General features: G+C 47.9%; 1 protein-coding gene across 11 annotated transcripts in view; it reads left to right on the plus strand.

Moving 5' to 3' along the window:
• Positions 1 to 316: 316 nt before the first annotated feature.
• Positions 317 to 22,853, plus strand: part of AKAP13 (A-kinase anchoring protein 13) — a 217,359-nt gene continuing 194,822 nt past the window's right edge. For 10 of the 11 annotated variants that reach the window (XM_084532068.1, XM_084532064.1, XM_084532070.1 and 7 more), the window contains exons 1-2: positions 317 to 461; positions 19,859 to 19,913. The gene's annotated coding sequence lies outside the window, so the exon portion shown is untranslated. Of the gene's footprint in view, positions 462 to 12,726; positions 12,745 to 19,858; positions 19,914 to 22,853 lie in introns of those variants that run through there. The other variant, XM_084532067.1, reaches the window with a different exon arrangement.

Genomic DNA, 22,853 nt, shown 5'->3' on the forward strand with positions numbered 1-22,853 from the left:
AACCTCAGCGAGCCCAACGAGCGGGGCCAGCCAGGTGGCCGGGGGGGGGGGGTGCGGGGGTGCCACTCCCCAACAGACCCGCTTCACCCGGGGGTCTCTGGGCTGAAACCCAACCGACCCCAAGCCCCCGGCCGGGCACTGCCCGTTCCCCACCCGCTGCCCCCTGCCCGGGGGCGGCCCGGCCCGGCCCGGCCCGGCGGGCGGCGCATGCGGGCTGGCGGCTCGGGGGCGGGCACGGCGGCGGCTCTCGGCTCGCAGCCCGCAGCCCCCGGCCCTCCTTCCTGCCCGCCTCCCCGGGCGGAGAGCACCCGGCCCGGCCGCTTTTCCCACCCCCCTCCCTCCTTTCCCATCTCCTTTCCCCCCCCTCCTTTTCCCTTTCCCTTCTCCCCGTCCCCTGTCCCTTCTCCCTTCCCTCCCGGCCCCGCTGCTGCCAGGGGGCGAAGCCGCCCGCCCGCCGTGGGGTGAGTGTGTGCGCCCCGCAGGAGTTTTTGCGGAGGATGGGGAGGGGGTTTAGGGGGATAAAAAGGGGTCTTTTGGGGTGATGAGGGAGTGGGGCCCCTCCGCGGTCCCTCGGACACTTCCCCGCCCTTCCTCCTCCTCCTCTTCCTCGGGGCTTTTCTCCGCGCAACTTCGTGCGGAGCCGCTCAGCCTCGCGTGCTTTTTTCTTTTTCTTTTATTTTTTATTTTTTTTTTCCCTTAATTCGCACTCTTTTCCTTTACTTTTCGCTTCTTCGCTGGCGCGCCGCGCCTCGCCTGCTCCCGCCCCTATTGTCTGCGGGCTGCCCGGGGGAGAGGGGGGGGAGCGACCCCCGGCCGTGTGCCCGGGCTGCTGCGGGGGGGGGAGCACACGAACACACCCCCAGAAATACATAAATACACCCAGATCTACACAAACACACGCATATATACACACAAACACCCCCCCCGGCTGGCCCCCAGCCTCCCTCCTCGCTATTCAGCCCATTGATGTGCTGCTGGGGGGGGAGAAATCAACAAAACCTCGAGCTTCGCTGATGCAACTTTGTATCTTAGTTTGTTTGGGTTTTGCTGAGAAAGTAATCCGGGTTTTCAATCAATCTCCTCTGTTCTTGTTTGTTTTTTTTTCCCACCTTTGGGGCTCAGTGGGTTGTTGGAGCCAGGCAGGGGGTCGTGGCTGGGGGGCTCTTGTTGTAGGGTCGCCCTACTGCTGGAAAATGTGCTCGAGGGGAGCCCCGCTTCTCCTAAAGCCACTGCGCCGATTCCTGGGTGAGGATTGTGAAAGCCTGCTCGTTTCTTCACCTGCGAATTGTCCGAGCTGGTTAATCCACCGGCCGTGGCCGCGTTATCCCCACGAGTCATGGAAAGGAGCTGGGATTAGTGGAGCCGAGTTTTGCTGACCTCTGTAATGGGCTCTGCCCTGTGTCCTTCGCAGGGCTGCTCGTTAGCTGGAGCTCAGGAGAGAAAAAGTGCTTTAAAAAGTTCGTAAGGGTGTTCTGTGCTGGTTGTGGATGACCAGACAGGGTCTTGATAAAGGGATTATGAATGCTGGGCTCGTGCAGGACAGTTGGTAGCTGCGGTGTTCCCTGCAACCAGTGTCAGCCATAAAACTGTAGGTGCTCATGGAGATACGCGGTGCAGTAGAAATATGTAAAGCATGTAGCTTCAGCGCTGAGTTTAGACAGTTGCTCTGAGATCTGTGAGTGTCTCATGTGCTGGCAGTTTCAGCTAATGTAATCTCAGTGGTTTTAAAAGGCCAAACTACATTATTTCCCCCGGTGGTGACTCTCTTCAGCTGAAAATCCCTCCCTTGCCTGGCGTGCTTTTGGTGCTTTGCACACCCTTGCCAAGTTGTAGGGGGACTGCGGAGGTGAACCGAGTTCCTCACAGTCCCATGAAGGTAAGGCACGTGTGATTCAGTTAGCGCCGTGTTAGAGGAGGTGTATTTTATTCAGAGATATCCTAGCAGTGGGTGTAGATTGACATTAACCTCACAACATCCGTGTCTGTGGGCAGAAGCTGTCTGTGCTAGAGGAGCACCCATTCACGCAGAGGGCTCTTGCTACACCACTGCGGTTCCAGGCTGTCACCTTTCGTGGTGAGATATTTTGCTTGGACCCTTTTTTTCCTTTTTTTTTTTTTTTTTTTGTGATTTCCAGGCCTCGTAGCAGGGTACGGGTGCGTTAAGCAAGGTGAGGATAACCCAGGCATGCGTTGTCCCTTGGCACGGGTTCAAACATGTACCTATCTTGGTGCTTATGGCGTGAGCCTGGCGCGTCTCCCGTCTGTCCTCTCGGCGCTGCCCGGCGCTGGGCAGACAGGCTGGCCTGGGGCTGTTGCTAGAAGGGCACGGATGTGGAGTTGGGCAAGGCAGACGGGTTCTGCAGACAGCCTGATTTACAAGTCTCCCCGCAGGTAGCGCGGCACCGTGTCAGCCCCGTGCTCCAGCCCGTGTCTGGCAACCAGGTCCGGGGGCCAAGGGATGGTCAGCACGGTCCAAAAGGTGAGGACGTGGCAATGCGTGGAGGAATGGGGGCCGGAGAGCCAGGCAGGAGCTTGGTGTTCATGATTTACAGCCCCACAGCAGTAGAGGAGGAAAAACGCAGTTGAAAAGTCCCAGCTTTTCATATAAATAGAGCCCTGCCAGGTAAATGGAGGGTTTTAAACGTAGGCTGTGTGGGGAAGCTGTTGGATGCAGGCTCACGCAGAACTTGCTGCTAATCTCTCAGCAGGATACGCTCCTGACTAAGCCGTGTTCTGGTCCAGGGTACACTTCTGTACTGAGAGGGGGATTAAGTGCTGTTAAAGGAATCTGGTTATTCTATCCAAAGCATGAGGTAGGGCAGCGCTCTATAAATTATACCAGAGGAGAAGAATGCTGGTAAGCTTACTGGCAGTGTTACGAGGGCAGAGGGGGCTTTCGTAGAGCCTTCTGCTGGCATAAGAAGTTTTAACAGATAGCTGCTGAACAGAAAAATGGTCAGTGGAAGTCGTTGTGCATGCTGTACGTATATCTTTTCTGCTCCTTATCCAGGACACCAGCAGATCAGTTTTCTCTGCCCGGTATTTGGTGATGTTCCACTTGCCTGTAAAACAGTCCTTGAAGCAGCCTGGAAGCCTTCCTGCTTAGTGCTCTAGCTCATTATCTGTAATCTACGCGAGTGCTATTAAATATTATTTCTGTGGGGGTTCCCCACACAGGCAACAAGTAGCCCGTGGTAAATTGAACCATGTAGCTGATAAGTATGGAGAATCTTTGGGTTTGGTTTTGCCAGGGATGGCAGGCAGCGTGCAGAAGTTAACAACTGGGGTGAAAGGCTGGGTAGTGCAGGAGGCTGCCAGGATGCGATTTGCTCACTCTGAGTGATCGTGGCCCCGTGTTTTAGCAGGTTGATGGGTAGTGGTTTGGTGGTGTTGACCTGCTTTCCAGGCAGAGGGGAACGTCGGCAGCATCCTGTTTGCAGGCACACAAAAGGCTGAACGGCCACGCAGCTCAGGTGGGAAGCACCTCGCAGCCTGCAGCTTGGGATTGCCGGGTGCCAAGTGCTTGTTTGTTGCTTGCTTGCAATGATCACCCATGGGATGAAGGTAATAAGTGACTTTGTGGAGCAGCTGGTAGCTCTGTGGACATAAATACAGTTTGGCTGTGGCTCACCACGGGGGATACAGCCTGCCTGGGAGCCTGGCATGCACCACCTGCACGGTCATTTCCAGAAAGCACCACGCTTCTCTAAACCAAAACTTTTTGTTAGGGTGTTAGACACCATCAGATGTTTACAAAAAAATGTAGTTGCCTTTCACCTTTTTTTTTTTTTTTTTTTTTTTTCCCCTTGAAAACTGCTGACAACAATTAGATGTGGGGTGGGAATCAGCCACTCCTAGTACTTACCGAAAACTCAAACACTTAAATCGTGGTGCCGCAGCCTGGCATCGCAGTTCTTGGCTGCTTTTGAACACAAATCCAGGGATGTGGCACACCATCCTCTTGCCTCTTTATTTATTTATTTATTTTAAAACCACCTTTCTCCCTTGCAAATGACTTTAATGTAGATCTGGAAGGTAAAGCCCATCACTTGGAGTTAGCTGGTTAGTTACTTTGGTTAGCGATAAGAAAATGGGATGGCAGCACTCCAGGGAAAGCAGCTAGGCTGGGAACTTGTTGCTGCGTTCAAGCTGTACGGATCTTTGTGGAAAACATCTACCTTTATATATTTATGGCCCATTCCCTTTGCCACGCCAGCAGGGTGACTTCTCGGTTGCTGTCTACGTGACAAATCTGCCGTGACACCACGGAGCCAGTAAACAGCTTCATTCCTTCCCAGAGATTGTGGTGAAGCAGGCAATAGGTAAAACTTTGTCAGGGTTACCCTAACCTCGGACTGCAATTTCATGAGCTCTTTTGTGTGGTGAAGCTGTAAGCAGCCTGTTCTGCTTCCCGGCCGGGCCACGCAGGTATTTACGGGTCTGTTTAACGAACCAGACTGAGGCGTTGATTCCAGTCAAGAATAACTTAATATTCTTATTATTTCTGTACAGTTCTTACCTCAGGTCAGTTCCCTGGTGGAGGAAAGCTCAGCCAAACGGCTCCTCCTGCCTGCGTCGTGTCGCCCTGTGTCTGGTGGGGCAGCAGCAGGAGATGCGCCCTTGCTCTGGTGCTTCCTTCAGGGAAGTTCTCCTGGAGCTGCACCCTTGGAAGTGCTTTTCCGATTGCAAAGAAGGCATTTGACTGCAGTGCCCATCCCTGTTTTACAGCATGTGAAGATGACTAAGGAGATAGATGTTTCTGAGATAAGCCAGTGAGTTAGAAGTTAAATTGTTTCCTTTTAAAGTTCCCTAAGACTGCCATTACTTCTAGGCAGGCTGAGGGAGATGTCCCCTGCAAAAGCGAACCCTGACATTTTTATCATCTTTTTTTCCTTTATAACCATTTTAGGTACACTTACAAGTCCCTGAGGAAGAGGGTGTAATCACAAATACTTTTAAGTAGTCAACGGTTTTTAAAAAGTTTGCAGTGTGATGCTTGCAGAAAATAAACTTTAATTCTGTTGTAGCTGTACTTGATCCCATGTCATGATGTGGTCATGCAGCCTAACAAGATTTTCATATCTATATATAGATGTAAAAAATAAAAATTGGATGTGGAAGAGTTTCTTGGGTAGTTCTTGCAACAGAAAAAAATAAAATCCTTGCAATGGAGTTCTCACAGTCCAAGCACAGAGCTGTTTGGGAGCCTCTCAAATATTGGACATGGGCTTGGAGTAAGTTAAAGTAAAAATACCCCTCAAACTACTGTCAGCACCTCCTACAGATGTAGTATTGAGGGCTTGAAACAGAATATATTCTAAGCATGTTGTATGAGGGTATGGTATGGCACCTCCTGTCTCTTCTGTCTTTTTTAATTTTTTTTAATCAACAGATGCGAAAAACGATCTGTCACAGTTTTCTTGCATGGGTAGTCCTTGCATCAGTTTTCCAGTAGTTTCCCTAGGACTGGTGGGGTGGCGATGGCTTGCTCCTGTCCATGAGGTCGATCCTGTGTAGTTGCACTTCTGAGATGCTGTTTAAAATGTATGAGCACGGGTACTTGCAACTGATCCCCTACATCTTAATTTCAAGCGGTTGTGATACTTTCTTATAGTCTGTACTAAATGTTAGCCTTTGCCAGAGCAGCTGCAAAAAAATCTGTCTTTTTTAACTTCATTCAGGTGTCTGCTCAACCTCTCACAAATGCTACTAGTTTTCAGTCTTTTTGTTAAACTGCTTTTAACTTTCCATTTGCAAAACACAATCAGAAATTTCCCCAAATTGTTGTTTAAAGTGAAAAGGGAAAGGTAAAGTGAAGGAGTTAAGGATTTCCTTCTGTAGCAGTAACTTCAGGTGTGTTTTTTTTTTTTTTTTCTCTGAGTGGGAGGGAAAATAAAATAGGTGATGAATTACTTCATTTAAATGAAGAGATGAACCTTGGTGAGACTTATTCTTGCTGTGTGCGATGTACAGTGATTGTCTTGGAGTAGAGCAGGAGGGTGTATGGCACTGGATGGCGATGTTCAGAGCTTGGTGGTGAGAGACTACCTGACGAGCCGTGCTTCAGTCCCACATGTGGCTCCGTGCTTTTTATCACCCATGACTAATGCAGATTGGAGCAGTAAGTTATGTTAAAACCTGTGTCGGGCTTTGTAGCTTCATCTAAATTGTATCTGAGGTTTCTGGCAAAGTTACTTGGGAAAGTAAATCTCTTTCCCAACGTGTCTCTGCCCCCAGTGGTGTAACTGCTACATCAGCCCAAGCACTACAGTTAATACAACCATTACAAACAAGTATTTTGGCATGGAACAGCTGTTCTAAGCCAGGCTGCCTCCAGACTCCAGCTACTGACTCACCCTTTTCTCTTTTTTCCATGGGCAAAGGCGCCTGGGCTGCGTGATGTGCGGATGCTGCTTTCCGCAGGTATTGTGGCCAACTGCGAGCATCCTGCAGGGCTGAGCCCCCTCCTTGTGTGCAAATGCAGCGGGGCTGGGTACCAGGACGTGTGGCACACTCGCCTTCCTGGCACGTGTGCCTTGGCACCTGGATGAGCCTTGGAGGCAATAGTAAGGAAGGGGAAAAATAGGGAATGCCGAGGTCTGGGGTTAATGCAGTGAATGGCGAGGTCTTGTATGGAGACTGCTTGTTTTATAGACTGGTTTTCCTCCCGAGTTTCCTCTGGGATGCTGGAGCCTTCGGTCCCATAATAGCGTTTGGACAATGAATGGAGGAAGCAGGTGTTAAAGAACGGGGGAAGTGACTTTTTTTGGGGGAGGGAAGGGGAGACGGGATATCAAGATGCGTTGGGTATACAGGGCGATTTCTCTTGATGCTTGAGTGCATACAGCGTTGAACCCACGGCTAAGATCACAGCAGAACTGGGGCTTGCCCTTTTCTCGGTTCACATCACTCGGTGAGTCAGCTGAGGAGTGAGGCTTATGCCGCCGCGTACCTAAGGTCTTACGTGACAAATTCTGTTGGGTTTGTTCCGTGCTCTCGTAAATCTTGCGGTGTAGCAACAAGGCTGCCTCGCTGATGGCACTGGACGTCTTAAACTCTGCACTTTGAGCTTGAGGAGTGCTGTGTTTTAAACAAACCGGGGATGCATGAGTTTGTGTGACCTAGATTAAAACAGTTCCTGCAGTCTGAGCTGAAGCTCTTTAAGTCAGTGCAGATATTGATCCTGGAGATGAAAGTAAAATATGCTGGTTCACATGCTACGTAGCAGATGTTTTTGCATCCGTAGCTGAAAGACTTCCCACACTGGGAGTAACGACAGCGCTTTGCATGTCTCCATGGGGTTTGCAGCCCGGGCAGGAGCTTCCCTTGACAAGGGAGTCAGATTTTCCATCGCCGAGTGGTTTGCGGCTGCTCCACCCATTTTACGATGAGTGATCATCGTCTGCGAGCGCAGCGTTACACGAGGTGGTGAGCAAACCTTTCGTTGCATTAAATGTAAATGTTTACACTTTCTCTTCTCCTAGCAGCTGCAAAGAGGGGAGCTTGTCTTAACCGAGGGCTGGCTAGAGAAATGAAGACTTCAACCCCCTTTCCCTGCGCTGCTGCGAAGGGAAGGCTTGTTTAACAAGCAATCATTTCACAAGGTCCAGGTGACTCTTCACGCTTTTGTGTGATGCAAGGCGAAATGTTGCTGCAGATGTTGGGTAGCTGTGGGTTTTCCTGTATTGAGCAGTGCAGTCACCACCAGGAACATAAATCATGCCTCGTCTGCAGGGCTGCTGGGGGTGTTCGCTGGGGATTTCGGCTCAAGAACTGACCTGTGCCCGGCTGCTTGTGCAATGTGGGCTGAGCTCAGAGCCGCTTCTCTGCGCTGGCCATGGCCACTGATGAATTTCTGAATGAGTCTTCTGGTCGTCATCACCTGAAGGAGGGTGCGTGCAGCACAGAGGGTGAGGGTTTGAGGGCTTTTGAGCAGGTTGCCAGTGCCTGTTTGGGTGCTTGAGTGGGGGTCTTGCTCATCGTCTCCAGAAAATGCTGGGGGGAGCAGGGCGATGGGACGATACAACTCAGCAGGCGTTTCTCAGCTAAGGCAGAGCCTTGGTCCTGATTGTACTGAGCCCTATTTTAAGCTAGAAAAAGAACCAGCTCATTGCTTAAAGAGCTTGCAAGCTATGACTGCAGATAACAAATATGTTTGCATGGACGTTAAGAGGATTAATTGTTTGTGGAGCGCGTTGGATGTAGGAAAATCCAAGTAGCGCTGGAGAGGTAACCAGTTGCCTGTCATGGACTTGTCATTAGTTTGTTTCTCCCTCCTCCATTCGGATTACAAGCGACGTTTGCCCATCTGTGAAATTCATGTATAAGTCCCACATCTTCCTGTATTCTGGGTATTTTACTTTTTACTCTTACAGCTTCCTCACGGGCAGTAGCTTGAAGGTGGTATCAGATGCAGTATCTGCTGAAGAGGTGTGCTGCAAAATGCGGTGTGCTTCCTTCTGCAGCTGGAATTAGCTCTGTTTAAACTACGGGGGAAAAGAGTGCTTAAGACCTCCCTGGTTTTGGCTTTATCAGATTAACTAGGATTTTGGCAGGACTTTGTGCTGCTTTTTCTTAGCCAATCGACTTGCATGTGAGTATTCAGTAACTTTCTTGTGTTATAATCTCAAAGTTCAGAAGTCGTCAGGCTGCCTGAGAATAATCAGAGATCCTGTCCCAGCAGTGGGCATACAAAATGCTGGTGCTTCAGAGCACTGATAGCAAGCTCTGAAATGAAACCTCAGAGCTACCTGAAGAGCATGGGGGGCTTATGGCAAAGAAAATGCTTGAAAATGTGTATATCTTCCTGAAACTGCAAAACGTGTGCTTTCCCAGCCTTTCTTTGCTAAGCTGCTTGCGTGACCCATTCCCTCTGTTGTGTGCTTTGAGATGGTAGATAAATGGCAATCACCCAGTTATTGTACACTGCGTTATACAAACCGAGTGAGTGTTTGAAGTGTCTGAAAATGATAAAGGGCATTCAGTGAGTGTAAATTTAGAAAGTCTTTTATGCTCTGCTTGGAAGATAGATATTTTTTTTCCTCCCTCTAGAAATTAATTTGTGATCTTTGCCAACTTTTGCTAAAAAATCCTGTCTCATCGCTGCTTCTGATACTAATAAAGAAATACCAATACCGTTTGCTTAAATACCTGTGTGTATTTATGCCTGGGGCTTATGATATTCCAGTGCCGAGAGAAAACTTGGGCCGTTTGGAGGAAGCGTGCTTCAACTCTTGTTAAGTTTTGTCTTCAGGAATGCTGCATCACTTGATGTTTGCTTTGAGGGAGCTAAACTGTTTTCTTTGTAAGGATTTTTTTTTTTTTGGCTGTCTTAGCTAATGCTGGACCAGAGCCACTGGATAACGTGAGAATGAGGGATGGGGTTTGCTTCAATCCTTGATGGAAGCCGAAATGAAGAGCAGGGAGCTGTTGCAGCGTGGTCGTGATGCTCAGCAGAGCAACGTTTTGCTCTCCTGTATGTAATGCTTTCCTGTGCCCTGGGATGCTGTAACACAGGTATCTAGCAGCAACAGAGATTTTGGGAATATGCCGGAGCTGGAAAATGCATGGATGGGCTACGGATGTGCCCCTTCAAGCTAGAGGGAGTTGCAGAGTGGCAGTGGCATGGAGCACACTGGGAACTAATTGCCACCTCTGCTTCAGCATCAGCAAGCAGTTCCTCGTTCAGGAGCAGATTTCTGGATGTGTTCAGGGCTCTGTGAAGCACGAGTGGCTGGTTTTGTTAATTTCTCCTTGCAGCAAGGCTGCAATTCACTGCTGGGTGCAGGAGGCTCGCCCCCGGTGCGTGCCGTGTCGGGTGCTGGGGGTAGTTGCTTGCCTGGTGGTTGGTGCCCGTGCCTGCCAAGGAGCCCAAGAAGGATCAGGCCAGATGCTGATTTTGTTTCGCCCTTTAAACTTTCTTTGTCAACTCTCCCATCTCTGTTATCCAGAGAATAAACCTGATATGGCCAGCCCGGAGAAGTTTTGATGCATCCAGCAGCCGAGAAATCAAACAAGTCCTAGTCTATTCTTAATTTCTTGTGTTTCCTGTGGTTTCATTGTTTGTGTTACCAGCCCTAATATTTACATACTTTTGAATGAGCTTTTCTTTTTTTGGAAGATACTGCTTTGTTCATATGCCTTGCAGAACAGGTTCTTCCATGCTTTTTTTTTTTCTAATAACCAAACAACTTCGTTTCTCAAAGGAGTAGGAGGGGAAAAAAAGGGAAGATTACAGGAAACACCGAAGGGAAATATCTAAGAATAGAATTGTTTTTTGCTGATGATATGCTAAGACTCATTCTAAACTTGCATCTACCCTTGCAAATGTCCTTGGGCTCTTTGAGAGCTTTGTAAAACTTCTTGCATATCGAATTACCTGGTCGGGGGTGCATTCTGTGAACAGCGCATGCATTTACAGTTGGCATTTTAAATGCAAAGGTGCTTCTATGAAAATGATTGTAAGAACAAAGCTGTCCTTCCCAATAAAACCCCAAAGTGCTAGTCAGCGGGCTCTGCGGTGTTAACATTTAAAAGCAGTGCTGGTATATGTCCTGCTGTATGGCTCTGGGAGCTCGGATGCAGTGTTTTTCAGTGAGGCAGGGGAATTTTACAGTTAAGCTCCGTGCCTTCCTTCAGGGTGCAGGGCAGTGACATCCTCTGGCTGTGTTTTCCATGGATGCTTGGTTTCCTCTAATCATCCTTTAGGAAATCTTATTTTATTTACTTATTTTGAAACTCATTCATTATTTTTTTTAAATATCGTAGTCCCCAAAGAAGTTGTGATCAACCTCTATTTGCAGGTCTCATTCTTCCCTTTTGATTATTGTGCTGCTCTCCCAGTGCATGCCTTCTGAAAAGAAATAAGGCAGAATTTGTGGACTTCTTTTCCCTTAGATTTCCCCGCCGTGGAGTAAAACCTCTTTGCACGTTGATGAATAGTGGCTGGGAAGCCTGTCTAGCTCTGCAATGGGATCCATAAATAGCATTAGTGTCTGGTTTGCTTCGGCGAGGGGAGCGTGCCGTGGTGGCAGGAGGGCAGCCCCGCTCCCTGCAGGAGAGGTTCCCTGTCTGGGCAGTGTTCGCCAGCACGACGCTTTAAAAGAAACATGATACTGAGTGTGCAGCTTAAAAATTTCAAGCGCAGAACCCCTTAAAAGCTTGTGCAAATACTGATTTAATAGAAATGGGCTCTGTTGACTCTTTTTTTTTGCTCTCTCCTCTGCTGTGGGTTCGGAAAGGATGCAGCGGATAATATAGCTGTTGTGAAAAAATGTTTTTTCCTCATCGCCCTTTCTCTCCCGATCTCTTGCTGTTGGGGCCACCTCGGGACAGGCTGAGAACGTCGTCAAAACGTGCTCTGTGCATAAAGCTGCAGTGTTTTCGGGTGGACAGGGCAGCGCGTGGCAGAGCTGTTCCAGCTGCCAGGCTGGATCTGGCAGCCAATTCGCAGACCTGCTGGGTCTCAGGATTGAGGGTTGGATGAATGCCACCGAAGTGCACCCTCCCAACAGTCTCTAAGGTGTTTTTTTCTTTTTTCTATTTTTTTTTTTAAGCCAAGAGTGTGCCAGGTTTGGTCTCAGGAACATTTGGTTTGCAGCACACTTACTCTGGAGGAAAAACTGGGCAAGAAATCAGTTTGTTGTGGAAGCCAGAAGGAGAAGGTGACACGAGCCACGTTCAGGCTGCTCTGCAAAGCGCCTGGTGGCTCTCAGGGCAAAATGACACAAGGCAAAGCTGACGAATGGGAATAAAACCGGCTTTTGGCTTTCCCCCTCGGCGAAGGCTGTGGTGAAACACTCCCCTGCTGCTCCGCGTTTCCCTTTTTCAACTGCTCGTGGCATGGTTATTGCTAGATGTTGAGAAATGTAAATAACACCAAGGTAGTGAACCCGGCATTCCCGGCTCCTTGGCAGCATCCTTGACTGGAAACATCTGCCTGCGAGCCCTCCGCCTCGCGCTTCGCTCACGCAGCTGCACGCCTGGAGCCTGGGTCTGTGCAGAGCCCTACGTGCTGTCGAGTCCTAGCAGCTCTCCTTCGCCTTTGCCTGTGTAAACCAGACAAAATGGAGGAAAACCTAGAGGTTAAAGCAAACGATTAATGTGATTTTTTTCCCTTCTTTGTCAGATAAAGTCGATAAAAGAGAGGTGGTGGTGTGGAGCCAGCCTGAAGCGAGGTGGGAACGCAGAGGGGGAGCAAGGAACCTGTCCTGGGGACCCCCGAGAGCAGATCTGCTGCTCCGGGCAGGATCTGGCCCTGCTCCCAGCCCCTGCTTCCCCGCTCGAGTTTCACGCTCAAATCACAACCCCTCACGTGGCCCCGATGCGGCAAATGTGGAAATAAATGCAGTCTGGCTCTCCTAGTCCTATTATCTGAACGGGCTTCGCTTGAAAGGATGCCTTCATCTACAGGCTTGTAGCCCGGTGGTGACTGAACTGCTCGTGCATGAAACCGTGTCCTGAACGGGGCTGGGGGAGAGAAGGAAATTACATGAAACCATAGCAGCGAGCACAGAGAGGAGGGTAGGAAACCACCCTATCAATGCTCTTGGTGCTTTTTCTCCAGTTCGAGTGGGAGATCTCAGTCGCTTTTTACTAAGTGGGCATTAAAAAAAAAAGTCCAAGAAGTGATGCAAATAATGCAGGAAACACGTAACGAATGTTTTGCGATTAGGAGAGATAGTAACCTGGTGCTCAGAGCCTTGGGTCCGCTGCAGGATGTCAGTGCTGCTGGTGCCGAAATGGGTGAGTTTTGTGTGGCGGTAGCGTTGGCAACTTTGCCTCTAATGCAGACTTTGTGCTGTGCTTGCTGCAGGCTTCCTGTAAACTGTAGGCAGCGCTTTCAAAGCTTGTTAGGATTTTAAAAAAGGTCAAAAATCTTTCTGTTGCATCGCTTCTGTTTAAAGCAGAACTGCACGGCTAGATTTTCTTGGGCTTGGGGCATAGTAGTTAAATTAAAACAACTGGGTGTGATGCATTTATGAAAATGTTTTTGCATGTTTTTTAAAACTTCTTTTTTTTTTGTTTTCTGTCAATATGTGAAATACTATTCCTCTAAGGGAGTCCTTAACTGTGCTAGCCAGAGAGTAAGTCTACATGCAATATATCCAGTTCTGGAAAAAAAAAAAAAAAAGGGGTTATTCATAACATAAATTACATGCCCAGAATTAACTAGGATTAAAATTACAGTGAAGACAGGCTAATAAGGGCTGTACTCTGCCTAGGAATTTGACTTAAAGCCTACGTTGGAGCCTGAAGTTGAATTTGAGCTGCCAATTCAGCAGAAGTGTAAAACGCCTCCCTGTATCAATTGGAGTGAGCTAATCCAGAGTTTGAAGTGAATTAGTTTTTCTTCTTTTCGTTGGACAGATTTACAAAGAATTATTCTGATTTTTGTTTTCCCCTCTGAGTCATTCCAAAGCTAACACAGTCATTGCATAACGCAGGGGGGTTGCTGCTGCTGTCTCTCTAGTGTCTCTTCAGGATTTCCAGCACTGTGAGTAATCGCTCAAGGCAAAGGTACACTAATATCATTTGATGAGCAGGAAGTCTACAAATAGCTGTGGTGTTGTGCCATAATTACATTTGCAGTGATGCAGGTGCTTGGTCTTAGCTTAGTCAGGACGACCAGTGCTTCAGATAGCCAGCTCTGTACGAATGCGCGAGTGAGGAGGTGGGGGGTATTTGGAGCACAGTGCGGGAGCAGAACTGAACACAAGAGTTTAAGAAGAAAAAAAAAAAAACAAACAACAAAATACCCCAAACTACCCTCCCCAAAACCAAACCACCAACAAAAAGATTTCAGGAAGTGTTTTGCTGGTGGCACTGCTCCTGGCTTGGCTTTGCAATACCAAAACCAAACCACCTGGACGCCCATTTCTTCTGAAACGGCAAGATGCCTTCCTCGAGACTTTTTGGGGCCAATTCTGGTGGTATTAGTTTGACGTGCTGCTGGTTTTGCTCAGGTGAGTCTCCTGCTGCTGTCCCCAGGCTGGGTGTTATTTGTTGAGGTGCTGTTTTCAGCTCGTGCTTCTCCCCCCTCAGACTTGCCCTTCGCTCACGAGCTGCAGGAGCCCTTCTCCTGATGGTCCTGGAGGAGCACAGGAGTGGTGTGTTCGTCCTGGAGAGGCTGGTTAGGTGACACCCACCTCTCCTCCAGACAGACAGAGTGTGAAAGCACTTCATTAATACTTAACTGGAGTACTTAGCGAAAGGGCTGGAGGGAAGGAAATACTGCCACTTAAATAATGCCGTGAGAAAGGTGGGAGGCTGGCTCGTCCTGCCTGCTCTGGCCACAGCAGGATGACACCCTGCCTTTTGTAGCTTTGTGACCTTGTGTCACTGGCCCATGAGTTTATTTGGGATCAGACCGATGCAGGAGAGGGGATGATAAGCATATGGGACTGTTTCTGTAGGTGATGTTCCTTGCTGAAGTTGTCTTGGAGTGGTTATTTTGAGAGGAAATCTTGGCTCGCGTTCATTGAGCTGAGCTATTGAGAGCAGCCTGTGATGCGGAAGAAAAAGGAATGGAAGAAGTGAAGCAGATTGGGGAAGGCCATGTGGATGAGATAAGTGGAGCACCACTCACCCTCTCTCTTGAAGTCCCCAGCTTTTCCTCTCTCTAGAAATGGTCGGTATTGCAAGGGGGCTTGGAGGCTTGGAAAACTTGGTTTGTGTGCAGGGAGCTCACGGACAGAGAGTTGCAGAGCTGTGCCTGAGCTTGCTGTGGAAGTTTATCGCTGGGAGATGAACTGATGTCTTCAGCTGCATTGGCCCCAGAGCTCCGGGGACATAACAGAATGGTTGAGAAAGGGAAAAGTCGAAATTCCCCAAGTGTCTGGTCCATCCCGTGGGGCAGTGTGCGCTTACTTCTGCAATTATGAATGGCTCTCCCCAAGAGACACCGCGATAACTTCACTGCTGCCCTCCTGTTATAAATACAGCTTCTTCTGTGCTGTTGTTCAAAGGCTCCTTTGGAAGCCTGATTTAATCGTGGAGCTGAGTGAATAATTCAAAAACTTTTTTATCAAGCACTTGTTTAAATTCTTAAATGAGCTCACCATAACCTTTTTATGCACCCCTCCTGCATGTGTCATACAAGTATTAGAATAATTGAGTTTTACTAGTGCAAATGTTTCTGTGAAGCGAATTTTTAGAGCTTGATGTATGACTGTTTATGGAAAGGGGGAATGTTAAAATCTCGCACACCAGTGTCTTTGCCAGAAACTCTCGCTCGCTTACTTAGGAGAAGGGGAGGGGGCGCGGGACCCTCGGCTTCGTTCGAGCAATCTCATTTGTCAGATTGACTGGTATGCAGCTTAAAAACCGAGCACGTGTTTAAGGGAACTTCAGCTGTATCTATTTTCCAGGCCTTTCTACAAACAGTAGCAGTACTTTTTAAAATATTTGCTTTTTTTCTGATAAGTACTATTTCTGACTTTTTTTTTTCCCCTCGTCTCCCCTCCTTACATGAGAGGAAGCAGCATGTTCACGATGCATCTGCGTAGCATCACGGAGTAGCTTGGTGCTGGGATGCCGAGCAGAGAAAGTCCCCTGTTGTTTTTCGGGTCAGGTCTGCTCCTGGCGTGCAGACCCGGATCAGACTTGGGGGAAGCCTTGCTGAGGGTCCTTTGGGTGTGTTTAGTGGGGCTGCTCACCTGTGCTGCTGTTTGGTGCTGGTACAGCTCCCTGATGTTAGCTCACTGCCCAGCAGCGACTGCCTTTGCAGCACCTTTATTTGCCTTTCAGCCAGGATGTCTGGTGAACCAGCTTCATTCATCTTCCGCTTCCGAAGCGAAGTGGAAGACTTAGGAATTAAAAGCCAGCTCGAGGAGGGGCTGAGGATTAGGTAAGCAGCCAGGAGATGCTGTATTCTCTGTGGAGAATAGTTGGTAATTGGTTACAGGAGTTTAGCAGAGGCTGTTTATTCTGTGTGCACACAAACCTTCTGTGCATGCCTTGGCGGCCCTCTCACCCTCCTGGCAGCAGCGAGCGAGTGCTGCAGCTCCTCTCAGCAGGCGAGAGGGACAGTCCTTACTTCCAGAGCATCCGAAGTTTGGGAAGCCTCAGCTGAATCTGCTGGGCTTGCTTTCTGATTTTGGGGTTTCTTTGACTTGTCTCTCAGCTTTGCTTCCAGACTCCTTTAGCAGACTGAACGTGCACTGGGAAATGCAGGTGGTTGTGCTGAGCACAGCTGCTGGTAAGTGTCCGTGTTCACAACATATCAAGAGCATTGGAATTGCAAGCTTGTGTGGTGGAGCAGATCCTTGGAGCGACAAAGAAGCTGCTGTTGAAATCTTCTGCTTCCTTCAGCCACAGCTATTCCAAGTATAACTGTTAACGGCACAGAGGCTAGAAATTAAACAGCCGTGCATCCATATCCAGGCCTGTAAAGGAGGAAAAAACCCATAGGTTGGTCTCTAGAAGTAGGAGCGTTTGTTTGGGTTCTCCAGAAAAACCCCAAAGCACATGACAATAACCAATCTTGGATTTGCAGAATACCAGCAGGTCACACATCAGAGCCCAGTCGAGCTGTTCGTTTTTGGGTTTCCTGAAACTGTCACATGCAAGAAGTCATATTTTACCCGAAGGAAGATTAGCTGCGTCCAGATAAGTAACAGTGGGCATTGGCCTTATTGTGACTTTTTATTCTGTTGTGACCAAGGAGCCATCTAGTCTGCGCCTTTTCATTTCCTTGTAATGCGATGAGTATCAGTGGTTCATCAGCTCCAAATTGCTGGTGAGTTGGACTCCTTGGACTTGAAAACTAATGGGAAGGTTTGGGTGCACTTTCTTCTCTTGCTTTTAATTAAATATTGGTGCAACAAGGGTTGTTTTGTGACAGGAAAGGCCAAACAATCTTACAAAACGTGCAGAACGAGCAGGCTGTGTCTTGTCATCTTATTACGACATTCCCACCATAGGCAACACCCTTTGTGTTTTGATAAACTCGCCCTTATTAATGGTGTTAAACTGCAAATTAAGTAATAAGAACAATTGCTTTTGTGCACTGTGTATTTCTAACAGCGTATTAGCTCCTCGGACGTTGCGATGCAGAGGGTGTCTGCAGATGGGTAAGCGGCATCACTCCCACTTGCTGTGAGGGGGATCTGAGATTTGGCAGCTTTTTGTGAAATCCCCGCTAAATCTGAGCGTTTGGCAACTGAAGTTGGTGATTGCAGCAGGCAGTATCTGTGCCTTGGCCCGGCACAAGGAGGGTGAGCCCCAGCTGAGGTCTGACAAGCAGCCCGCTGGTGGCTGGGCTGGAAGCCACTGTCATTGCCTGGCTCCTTCGTCTTTGCTCTGTTGGAGAAATTACCTGAGCACAGAGCAGGCTCCAGGGGCTGTATGTTTTGTACTGAAGTCATGTAGGAGGTTAATAATAGCTGCAAGGAGAAAACGGATCAAGACGAGCTCCAGGTTTTGTTATGGCTCTTTTTTTTGCTTGTGGTGGGTGTTTGCTGGAAGGGGATGGGAGCGAGGAGTGCTGGTGGACGTGGTCTTTGCTGGGACCAGGAGAGATGTCCGAAGGAGACCACAGCATTTTGAGCCCACTATCGTCGTGCCGTTTGCTTTGGCGTGCAAGAGGAGATTTGGCAGCCTTGTCCCTTTTTACGTACATGCCTACTTTACCCTCCCTGTGGGGACCTGTGGACCATCTCTGCTGGGTTTCTGTGTCATGCCAGCTACGCTTATTCCTTCTTGCTGCCTTTTGGAGGTTTGTACACCCTCCCTGTCCGATTCAAATCGGTGCCTGTTTTAAAAACAAGCAAACAAAAGACATCACCTTGTGTTTCACATCTTCCTGCCCATATAGAAGTGTAATAAAACATTTCATTATTTTTGCTTGTGTTAATTTCATTTAACACATTGTCTGGGGGAAAATGGTTAATGACTTGACGTCCGTTTGGAATGAATGGAGTAATGAAGGATAGCAGAGCTGGTTTCTTCTGAAGCTGCATGCTATTTTCTGCTGTGGGTGTTTTGATTCTTGTTTATTTTGCAAGCTATTTTGGAGAAGAATAGTCTGGGAGAGGGGAAGGAAGAGGCAGGCTTTGCCCCTGCAACCATCATTGTTAGCCCTGACTTTTGGTTGAGGTTTGCTTCTTTGGCTTGACCTTTCAAAACTTAAGAAATGTGTTTTTTGTTTGCTTTTCCATCTTTTTACGTTTTAAAACAATTGTAACTGTACCGGATTGTTTGAACATTAATAGGGAGAATGTTTTTCAGCATCTTGATAGAGTTTCCAGGCAGCTTTTCATCAGCCAAGTACTATACCAGGCTCTCAGTGGTGGGGTTTGTTTGGTTAGCTCTGAGAATCTGCAAAGCAACTGTTTAAAATTGCTGACACATGTTAAGTAATGTGGAAATCACCATCCTGCTCCGCTGAAGTCTGAGCGCTCATGTCTGCAATGAGAACAGGACCTGACCCTGAAAATTGCACATGAACTGTCTTAATCTGGAGAGCATTTCCTAGACAGTGTCTTCCCTCCAACTCTGGCTAGTTTATCCTATCGGTCTTGGGAATTGTTTGAATTTAATTTATTTTTTTTTTATTTGCTCAATCTGTTAAAAATATCCTGTTCTCCCTTGTCCACGTATTTTTTTTTTTGATTTATTCATCTACGTGCACGCTTGGTGATGCTAACTTTAAACAAAACAAAATCCTGATCCTGTAGTTGAATATCAGGAGAGGTAATACCTAACCCTAACAGCAATGCTCTTGGTATAATGCTTATTAATAAGAAATCCATAGTCTTCCATCTCCCTCCTGCAAACCTCTACTTTTCTTGCTTTGGAGCAGCTGTGATCAGCCCGCACAGCTTCCCTTCCTCCTCTCCTGAATAAATCCAACTACCTTATCTTCTGCATCGGAAAGTCTTCCCTGACTTTAACAGCCTCTCTAGGAGCACATATAAAAGGGGCTTTCACTAGCTAACAGGAAGCGAAATGAATAGAGGAACTCTTGATAATGGCCTGTCTGTCTGAGCGCGGGATCAGCCCGACGAAATTGTACCAGATTGGTGAATGATGGTGCTTCAGCCGGGGCCAGAATTATAAGTTTTTAATCTTGGAACAAGCAAAGACTTCTTCGTCTTAAATAGTCATCAACTCCCTCTTTGATTTGGAGGCCTGTAGTCATCCATATTCAGCTAGGCTTTTTTTTTTGCTTTGTTTTTTAAGTCTGAGTTCATGAGTCTGAAGAAGCCTTGAGTGGATTTTTGTGCAGCAGTGAGTGCAGGGGGACCTGGTAGTGCCCACATGCTTCCACTGCCCTCCGCTTCCGAGCCTTTTAATTTTTATGCCCAGGGTAAATTCTTGAGCATCGCAGCTTTCTTCACATTGGTCTGTGCCGTGCTGCCCTCAGGCTTTTGCAATTAAGCCCCGGCATTGTTTGGATATTTTTAATGAGCCATACTTTTGGTTCCTGCCACCTTCAGCCCTATGAGGGTGGGGGATGCCTCCCGGCTTCCCACCCCACAGCCTGGGCATCCAGCAACACGCAACAAACAGAGGAACAAATGACCAAAAATCTAAATGGGGCAGCTTGGCTAATTGCCTTATCCCCAGCTCGTCTGCCAGATAACACCAGTTTTAACACAATCCAACATGACTGACATTTGAGGAGCTGCGTTGGTATAATACTGGCAGCACCTGTGGAAAATCTGTCGTGTTGTTTCTGATATGTTTGCTGCCTGATTAGCACCTTTTGCTTACAAATTACTGTCTGAAATGCAGCGTGATGTAGTGAATGTACTCCTTTTTCCTTTATATCTCTGACTTCATGTCCCAAGGAAAAAAAGTAAATGAGAGCTTTAGCCTGCTTACTAAAATTTTGCACTTTTCTCTGTTGTTTCAGACCCGTTTTCTTGGATTTTAGTACTGGAAGACTCTCAAATGACAACTTTGCTTAGGTAAGTGAAGCAAGACTTTTTTTTTGTGGGCCTTTTTTAGAATCACTTCCCCTATCTAACTACTTCTGCATGTTGTGTTGTAATTGTAAGCTGCCAGCCAGCTGCACTGCATGTGCTGTGGTTAGGGCTAGAAAGATGTAGTAAACAAAAGTAGGGTAATGCCTGTAGTATGACATAAGGACCTCATTTATTAATTTAATCAAATGAAGTGGACATGGTGCAGAATAATGAAATACAGCTTTCATCTGCATATTACTACATCATCTTATCGATTTATAAAAAGTTTGTGTTTTAAGAGTTTCCCTCTTTTTTTGGAAGCCAACTTGTTTTACTGGTATTTCTTAACGTCATTTTCTTAGGAAACTGAAGTCTTAGTATTTCCAGATCTGCAGTCGCCTCTCCTCCATCCCTTTCAGTTCCCTCGATAGTTCTAGGCAGCAGTTTTTGATGGTGAGGACAAATCACAGAAATCTTGAGATGTGTTTTCCTGAATACCCTTGGAAATCTTGCTCCTGTGCTGTTAAATAGCCCAGCAGTGGTCTGCATGATGCGTGGAAGGGCCAACAGTGTGCTGCTGTGCCAAAATGCACTGTTTTTTCCTTCCTTTGTGATGGAGAGAGGATTTGGTTGCTCCCTGACGCAAGGCAACAAGTTCACTTACAGATACACAGCTTCTTTGGTGTCCTAGCTGGAGTTGCTTGTTGGAGGCCAAATGGTGACAGCAGCACTGAGATGGGAGTAGAGCATCCTAGCATCTGTGCTAACTAATACAGAAGGGTCTGTGAAAGAGTTTTCCTTTCTCAACGTTCTGTGCCGCCGGGCCCCTGGCTGTACCCACCCTCTCTCACTTTTGATCTGCATCCAGTGGCTGCTCAGCCCGTAAGCTGCTGGCCTTGGCCCCTCGAGATCACGGACCTCAGTGAAGTTAATCCAGTCCTAAATCAGGAGCGTGCTTCAGTCTGCTTCTCCCTGGTGTTTGTTTCTCTACAAAACTTGGTTTAGCAAAAGGGAAAACTCCAGCGAGGCTCTTGGATTCCCCTCTGTTTTCCATTTAGCTAAGTTTCCCGAATGGATCTGTTTGCTGTTCCTGTGCCAGGAACTCGTGGAGCCTCACGTGGCGTGGCTTTTGCCTTCTCCAGAGATGCACAGACCCTGGCTGGTGGCCTCCCAGCTGCGGGGTCTGCACTAAGGTGGGCCCTGCAGTCCTGCTGGGTGCTCTGCCAGGCGGCTGATGAGCTGCAGGCAGGAATGGGCTGTACGACCTGGCTGCTGCTGGCCATGCCAGCATCCTGCACGTTTCTCCAGTTCTCAGAAGATACCTCGGCAGAGCTGTGCATGTCTGAAATAGCTCGTCTCCTCATGTGCTCTTTGCACCTTGGATTTGATCTTGCAGGAAGGTGAAGGGTGAGGTGAAACTCTTTCAAAAGCCCACCAGCAGGAAGGGTGGGCTCTTACTTCAGAGCTGTGTTCTGTGCTCAGGACTGGCCCCCCTCCTCTGCGTGCAGGAGCAGCAGCTCCTGACCTTCATGCCACGGCCCTGCTGCTCACATTGCTGTCAGAATAAGGAGGGTGCAGCAAGCCCGGTGTTCCTTCTGTGTGGGGAAGGCGTCCGTGCAGGAAAACTCCTGGTTTCTGACTTATTTCATCAGCACCACTGCTTGCTTGGGGCCGGGAGGGTGTGCATGGGGATCTAGCAACACCTCACTCCTAGGACATGGACACATGTGCCCGTTGCAGCCTGTTTGTGGTTCCTTTGTGTCTCCTCCACCTGCCTGTGGCTTCTGCCACGTAGCCTGGGGGTGACCCAGCTGCAGCCTGGGGCTGTGTTGATGCCGCAGCCCTGAGGAGCAGGCCGCGCCAAGCAGGCAGGCGTTTGGGCAGCGGTTCTGAAGCCAGCCGAGGAGCAGAGCCTTTTAACTTTGTATATTAGACACATCTATGAATATATGCAGAGCTGGCTAATAAATAACCCGGGGAATGGTAGTTAAGAGGAAAGGACATAATTAATTCTGTCGTGTACTCTGCTTTAAAGTCGGGTCCAGAGCAGTAATGTTTTATGCCAGAAAGGTAAACACTGTCATTATTCAGCAACGAAATGCGCATGAGGCTGACACTGTTTTCCTCCTTTTGATTTAATAATTTTTTCTTGTAGCAGTTTTAATATCTCAGATGGTCTTTGTTTGGTGCAGTGGAAGCCTGGTGAAGTCCTACGCTTTCCGAAGGATCATCACTCCTTTATTTTAATTGAGTTTTGCATGAGTGCTGCAGTGCTGACATGGGTTGCGTGCTGTTCGAGAAGGCTCTTACTGTGTGTGCTGTGGTCGGGGTGCTCGGCTGTGATTCCTGCAGTGCAGCTCGGAGGGAGGGTGTTTCGGTTTCATCAGGTGATCCCTTTTCAGCTCCCTGTCCTGCTGTGTTGACCTAGGTCAAATGCATGTGCTGTTCAGAAGAAAAAATCTTTGTGGAGATGCTATTAAAAAGTTGACGTTTCTGTTAATTTGTACTTTTTGTTTTCTTCTTTTATACCAAAGCACAGAGGAAAAAGTCTGACTTAGAGCAAATGTAACTTTACGTCTGCTTCAAGTTCAACATTTGTTGTTGTTTATTTAGAGGGGGGAGAGAGGAATGGGTGAATCCTCAATTTTTGTCTTAAAGCATGTAAAGTTGCTATCAGAATGACACCTTTGCTAACAAGTGTAGCTGTCATGGTAAGAAGTTATTTAAAATAACATGATTAACTTTTTGCCTTACAATCATAACTGGTAATAGGAAAAAATGATAAACTTCACTTTGAAGTGCCCACCCTTACTATTACGCATAAACCCACTGCACTTCTGATCTTAGCAGATCTCTGGATGTATAAACACACACAGCTGAGCAAGGAATTGATACCCCTGTTCCTGTTTTGTCCATGCTGTAGACGAGCCAGCCTGAATATCT

Source organism: Aythya ferina, assembly GCF_964211825.1.
Source record: "Aythya ferina genome assembly, chromosome: 11".
NCBI lineage: Eukaryota > Metazoa > Chordata > Aves > Anseriformes > Anatidae > Aythya > Aythya ferina.